The sequence below is a fragment of the Oryx dammah genome, unplaced genomic scaffold, assembly GCF_014754425.2.
Source record: "Oryx dammah isolate SB20612 unplaced genomic scaffold, SCBI_Odam_1.1 HiC_scaffold_27, whole genome shotgun sequence".
Classification (NCBI taxonomy): domain Eukaryota; kingdom Metazoa; phylum Chordata; class Mammalia; order Artiodactyla; family Bovidae; genus Oryx; species Oryx dammah.
The window spans coordinates 136,111,733-136,119,392 of NW_024070211.1; the positions used below are offsets into that span (position 1 = coordinate 136,111,733).

Consider the following 7,660-nt stretch of genomic DNA (forward strand, 5'->3'; position numbering starts at 1 on the left):
GTTGTTGGATTCTGATTGCTAGAATTTTGTTGAGGATTTTTGCATCTTTGCCTTTCATTTCTCTTCTTTCCTCTGCTATTTTTAAGGCCTCCTCAGAAAACTATTTTGCCTTGTTGCATTTCTTTTTCTTGTGGATGGTTTTGGTCACCATTTACTGTACAATGTTACAAACCTCCATCCATAGTTCTTTAGGCACTCCATCTACTAGATCTAGTTCCTCGAATATATTCCTCACCTCCACTGGTAGAATCTTAAGAGTTGATTTTGTTCCACCCATAAATTTTGGATTGCTTTTTTTGTTTGTTTGTTTGTCTTCAATTATTTTTTTTTAATTTTCTCTTTCATTCCTTCAGTGATCCATTGATTTCTTCATAGCATATAGTTTAGCATCCACATATTCTTCTTCTTTTTTTTTTTGAAGTTTTTTTCCCTTGTAGTTTGTTTCTAGTCTCATAGCATTGTGATTTGGTAAAGATACTTAGCATCTTTCCATTTTTTTAAATCTACCAAGACTAATTCTGTGGCTTAGTATGTGATTTATCCAGAAGAATGTTTCATGTGCACTTGTAAAGAATATGTATTCTGTTACTTCCAGATGGAATAGTCGATATGTATATCTATTATATCCTTCTGGTCTAAAATGTCATTTAAGGCCTCAGTGATTTTTCTTTCTGGATGATCTGTTCATTTATTGTATCATTATATTATCCCCCATTATATCTTTAAGTATTTGCTTTGTCTATTAGTTGCTCCTATGTTTGATATTATATCTTCTTGAATTGACTCCTTATATAGCATCCTTCTTTGCTATTTTGATATATTTAAAGTCTATTTTTTTCTACATATTGATACCCTGGCCTTCTATTGACTTTCATTCCATATTGACTTCCATTTCCTTTTTCCATCGCTTCCTTTTTGTCTGTGCATGTTAATATCTGAAAAGAGTCTCAGTATCTTGGTTTCGTGTTCATTCAATCACTCTGTGTCTTTCAGTTGGATCATTTGCTCTATTTGCATCTATGAATATTATTGATTTGTAGTTTCTTATCATCATCTTTTATTCTAATTTATTTATTTTTCATTTAAGGATAACTGCTTTACAGAATTTTGCTGTTTTCTGTCAAACCTCAACATGGATCAGCCATAGGTATATGCATATCCCTTTCCTTTTGAATCTCCCTCCCCATCCAATCCATCTAGATTGATACAGAGCTCTTGTTTGACTTTCCTGAGCCATACACTAAGTTCCCGTTGGTTATCTATTTTACATATGGTAATGTAAGTTTCTATGTTACTCTTTCCATACATCTCATCTTCTCCTCCCCTTCCCTATGACAATAAATCTATTCTCTATGTCTGTTTCTCTATTGTTGCCCTGTAAATAAATTCTTCTTCTAAATTTTTCTAGATTCTGTATATATTTGTTCCATTCAGTTCAGTTGCTCAGTCGTGTCTGACTCTTTGTGACCCCATGAACTGCAGCACTCCAGGCCTCCCTGTCCATCACCAACTCCCGGAGTTCACCCAAACCCATGTCCTATGTGTTACATTACAATATTTACTTTTCACTTTCTGACTTACTTCACTATGCATAATAGGTTAAGTTTCATCCACCTCATTGGAAATGACTCATATGTGTTCCTTTTTATGGCTGAGTAATATTCCATTGGCATATGTACCACAACTTCTTTATCCATTCATCTGTTGTTGAACATCTAGGTTGCTTCCATGTTCCAACTATTGTAAATAATGCTTCAATGAACAATGGGATACATGTGTCTCTTTAAATTTTTGTTTCCTTGGGGTATATGCCTAGGAGGGGGATTACTGGATCAATGCTGGGAGTTGGTGATGGACAGGGAGGCCTGGCTTTCTGCAGTCCATTGCCAACATCTGCTGGATTATGGAAAAAGCAAGAGAGTTCCAGAAAAACAACTATTTCTGCTTTATTGACTATGCCAAAGCCTTTAACTGTGTGGATCACAATAAACTGTGGAAAATTCTGCAAGAGATGGGAATACCAGACCACCTGACCTGCCTCTTGAGAAATCTGTATGCAGGTCAGGAAGCAACAGTTAGAACTGGACATGGAGCAACAGACTGGTTCCAAATAGGAAAAGGAGTACGTCAAGGCTATATATTGTCACCCTGCTTATTTAACTTCTATGCAGAGTACATCACGAGAAATGCTGGACTGGAAGAAACACAAGCTGGAATCAAGATTGCTGGGAGAAATACAAATAACCTCAGATATGCAGATGGCACCACTCATATGGCAGAAAGAGAAGAACTAAAAAGCCTGTTGATGAAAGTGAAAGTGAAGAGTGAAAATGGTGGCTTAAAGCTCAACATTTAGAAAATGAAGATCATGGCATCTGGTTCATCACTTTATGGGAAATAGATGGGGAAACAGTGGAAACAGTGTCAGATTTTATTTTGGGGGGCTCCAAATTCACTACAGATTGTGACTGCAGCCATGACATTGAAAGATGCTTACTCCTTGGAAGAAAAATTATAATCAACCTAGGTAGCATATTGAAAAGCAGAGACATTACTTTGCCGAATAAGGTCCGGCTAGTCAAGGCTATGGTTTTTCCTGTGGTCATGTATCGATGTGAGAGTTGGACTGTGAAGAAGGCTGAGCACTGAAGAATTGATGCTTTTGAATTGTGGTGTTGGAGAAACTCTTGAGAGTCCCTTGGAGTGCAAGGGGATCCAACCAGTCCATTCTGAAGGAGATCAGCCCTGGGTGTTCTTTGGAAGGAATGATGCTAAAGCTGAAACTCCAGACTTTGGCCACCTCATGCGAAGAGTTGACTCATTGGAAAAGATTCTGATGCTGGGAGTGATTGGGGGCACGAAGAGAAGGGGACGACAGAGGATGAGATGGCTGGATGGCATCACTGACTTGATGGACGTGGGTCTGAGTGAACTCCGGGAGTTGTTGATGGAAAGGGAGGCCTGGCGTGCTGTGATCCATGGGGTCGCAAAGGGTCGGACACGACTGAGCGACTCAATTGAAGGAGTAAGAAATGAATTGAATGGAAATAGGACAACCAAGAAAATATTATATTAACTGTATTGCAGAGATGTTCAGTTCAGTTCAGTTCACTCAGTCGTGTCCGACTCTTTGTGACGCCATGAATCCCAGCATGCCAGGCCTCCCTGTCCATCACCAACTCCCAGAGTATGCTCAAACTCATGTCCATCAAGTCAGTGATACCATCTAGCTATCTCATCCTCTGTCGTCACCTTCTCCTCCTGCTCCCAATCCCTCCCAACATCAGGGTCCTTTCCAATGAGTCAACTCTTCACATGATGTGGCCCAAGTATTGGAGTTTCAGCTTCAAAATCAGTCTTTCCAATGAACACCCACGACAGATCTCCTTTAGGATGGACTGGTTGGACCTCCCTGCGGTCCAAGGGACTCTCAAGAGTCTTCTCCAACACCACAGTTCAAAAGCATCAATTCTTCAGTGCTCAGCTTTCTGCACAGTCCAACCCTCAAATCAATACATAACTGCTGGAAAAACCATAGCCTTGACTAGATGGACCTTTGTTGGCAAAGTAATGTCTCTGCTTTTGAATATGTTATCTAGGTTGGTCATAACTTTCCTTCCAAGGAGTAATCGTCTTTTAATATTTCATGGCAGTAATTACCATCTGCAGTGATTTTGGAGCTCCCCCCAAAAAGTTCTGACACTGTTTCCATTGTTTCCCCATCTATTTCCCATGAAGTGTTGTGACCAGATGCCATGATCTTCGTTTTCTGAATGTTGAGCTTTAAGCCAGCTTTTTGTCTCCTCTTTCACTTTCATCTAGAGGCTTTTTAGTTCGCCCTCACTTTCTGCCATAAGGTTGATGTCATCTGCATATCTGAGGTTATTGATATTTCTCCTGGCAATCTTGATTCCATCTGGTACTTCTTCCAGCCCAGCGTTTCTCGTGATGTCCTCTGCATATAAGTTTAATAAGCAAGGTGACAATATACAGCCTTGACGTACTCCTTTTCCTACTTGGAACCAGTCTGTTCAGTTCAGTTCAGTTCAGTTCAGTTGCTCAGTCGTGTCCGACCCTTTGCCACCCTATGAATCGCAGCACGCCAAGACTCCCTGTCCATCACCAACTCCTGGAGTTCACTCAGACTCACGACCATCGAGTCAGTGATGCCATAAAGCCATCTCATCCTCTGTCATCCCCTTCTCCTCCTGCCCCCAATCCCTCCCAGCATCAGAGTCTTTTCCAATGAGTCAACTCTTCACATGACATGGCCAAAGTACTGGAGTTTCAGCTTTAGCATCACTCCTTCCAAAGAACATCCAGGACTGGTCTCTTAGAATAGACCATTTGGATCTCCGTGCAGTCCAAGGGACTCTCAAGAGTCTTCTCCAACACCACAGTTCAAAAGCATCAATTCTTCGGCACACTGCTTTCTTCACAGTCCAACACTCACATCCATACATGACTACTGGAAAAACCATAGCCTTGACTAGACGGACGTTTGTTGGCAAAGTAATGTCTCTGCTTTTCAACATGCTATCTAGGTTGGTCATAACTTTCCTTCCAAAGAGTAAGCGTCTTTTAATTTCATGGCTGTAATCACCATCTGCAGTGATTTCGGGGCCCAAAAAAGTAAAGTCTGACACTGTTTCCTCTGTTTCCCCATCTATTTGCATGAAGTGATGACCAGATGCCATGATCTTCGTTTTCTGAATGTTGAGCTTTAAGCCAACTTTTTCACTCTCCTCTTTCACACTCATCAAGCTTTTTTAGCTCCTCCTCACTTTGTGCCATAAGAGTGGTGCCATCTGCATATCTGAGGTTATTGATATTTCTCCCAGCAATCTTGATTCCAGTTTGTGCTTCCTCCAGTCCAGCATTTCTCATGATGTACTCTGCATAGAAGTTAAATAAGCAGGGTGACAATATACAGCCTTGACGTCCTCCTTTTCCTATTTGGAACCAGTCTGTTGTTCCATGTCCAGTTCTATCTGTTGCTTCCTGGCCGGCATATAGGTTTTGCAAGAGGCAGGTCAGGTGGTCTGGTATTCCCATCTCTTTCAGAATTTTCCGCAGTTTATTGTGATCCACACAGTCAAAGGCTTTACCATAGTCAGTAAAGCAGAAATAGATGTTTTTCTGGAACATTCTTGCTTTTTCCATAATCCAGCAGATGTTTACAATTTGATCTCTGGTTCCTCTCCCTTTACTAAAACCAGCTTGAACATCAGGAATTTCATGGTTCACATATTGCTGAAGCCTGGCTTGGAGAATTTTGAGCATTACTTTACTAGCCTGTGAGATGATTGCAATTGTGCAGTGGTTTGAGCATTCTTTGGCATGCCTTTCTTTGGGATAGCAATGAAAACTGACCTTTTCCAATCCTATTGCCACTGCTAACAGAATGTGATATACTGGAGAAGGGAAGGACAAACCACTTCAGTATTCTTGCCTTGAGAACCTCATGAACAGTATGAAAAGGCAAAATGATAGGATACTGAAAGAGGTACTCCCCAGGTCAGTAGGTGCCCAATATGCTACTGGAGATCAGTGGAGAAATAACTCCAGAAAGAATGAAGGAATGGAGCCAAAGCAAAAACAATACCCAGTTGTGGATGTGACTGGTGATAGAAGCAAGGTCTGATGCTGTAAAGAGCAATATTCCTTAGGAACCTGGAATGTCAGGTCCATGAATCAAGGCAAATTAGAAGTGTTCAAACAGGAGATGTCAAGAGTGAACATTGACATTCTAGGAATCAGTGAACTAACATGGACTGGAATGGGTGAATTTAACTCAGATGACCATTATATATACTACTGCGGGCAGGAATCCCTTAAAAGAAATGGAGTAGCCATTATGGCCAACAAAAGAGTTTGAAATGCAGTACTTGGATGCAGTCTCAAAGACGACAGAATGATCTCTGTTCATTTCCAAGGTAAACCCTTCAATATCACATTTATCCAAGTCTATGCCCCAACCAGTAACTCTGAGGAATCTGAAGTTAAATGTTTCTATGAAGACCTTAGCTACCAGGGGCTGCTGGGACAGTTGTGATGTCCCATTTGTTACCATGATACAAATTAGCATATAAGTTAATTGTCTCATATCTCAGGAGGTGAGGCAGGTAAGAAACCGTGGAACCTAATGACGTTTTTCTCCAATACATGCAATTGGATTGTCATATCAGGTGTTTTCACAAAGCTCAGAATCATGCAAAGACAAGAAGGCAGCTGATAATAATGAATTTTATTATTTGAAATAAAGCAAGATCTAATCTGTATTAGTTCTTTGTTTCTGAAGATCATACACAATGAAAATTATTGGCTGTATAATTGACATATAAATGAAAATTAACATTTGAAATAAAGCAGAAGTATAGCATTTACAGAAACACTGTAAACAGAGACCCAGTGAGCTTCTCAACACATTTTCTATTCTCTCACCTATTTCAAGGTTTAGTTTTTACTCTTCTGGGTCAACATTGATACTTTGACCACAGGAACCAAGCAAACCATAGTGCTGAGGTCACTTTCATTCTCGGGCTTCTCAGACTATCCTCAGCTCCAGCTGCCCCTGTTCCTGGTCTTCCTGAAAAATCTACACAGTCATTGTGCTGGGGAACCTGGGCATGATCCTGATCATCAATTCCAGTTTTTGGCTCCACACGCCCATGTCTTTCTTTCTCAGCCACTTATCCTTTATCAATTTATGTTACTCGACACTAGTTACACTCAAGCTACTAGAAAACTTTGTTGTGGAAGACAGAATCATCTCCTTCACGGGATGCCTCATGCAATTCTTCTTTGTCTGCATATTTCTGGTGACAGAGACATTCCTGTTGGCAGTGATGGCATATGACTGATTTGTGGCCATTTGCAGCTACATTCTCTACACAGTTGTGATGTCCCATATGTTTAGTTTTGTGTTGGTGATTGCTACATACTCTTGGGGTATAGGCTGTTCCCTAATATACACATTACTTTTGTTGACTTTGTCCTTTTGTGGGACTAAGTTCATAAGTAACTTTATCTGTGAACATGTTGCCATAGTGGCTGTTTCCAGCTCTGACCCCTCCATTAACCAGAATATCATTTTAGCCTCTGCCACATTCAATGAAGTAAGCAGCCTGATGATTATTCTCACCTCCTATGTTTGCATTTTTATAACTGTCCTGAAGATGCCTTCAACTGGGGGATGCCATAAAGTCATCCACCTATGCCTCCCACCTGACTTCCATTACCATCTTCCATGGGAACATCCTTTTCTTTATTGTGTTCCTAACTCTGGTAGTTCATGGCTTATGTGCAAGGTGGGCTCTGTATTTTATGCAGTGGTCATCCCCATGCTGGACCCACTGATCTACAGCCTCAGGATCTAGGATGTGAAGGCAGCTGTCAGGAAGATAATCAATACCAACTTAATATGTCAATTAATATAAAAGGACTAAGATTTAGTGTGCCCTTTCAAGAGGGTAGTTGTCCAAGTCTTCCAGAATTTATAGTACTCTCAAAAAATTTTTTTTCAGAAAAGAAAACAGTACACACTTTTGAAGTGTGTAAGGCCCTAGTAAATACAACGTTCAACAACTTTAGTAAACTTCAGATTCAGTTCAGTTCAGTGCAATTGCTCAGTCATGTCCGACTCTTTGCGACCCCATGA

The 7,660-nt window shown here is 40.5% G+C and overlaps 1 pseudogene; it reads left to right on the top strand.

Moving 5' to 3' along the window:
* LOC120854174 overlaps positions 1–7,379 on the top strand; it is an 83,969-nt pseudogene extending 76,590 nt beyond the window's left edge.
* The last annotated feature ends 281 nt before the right edge of the window (positions 7,380–7,660 follow it).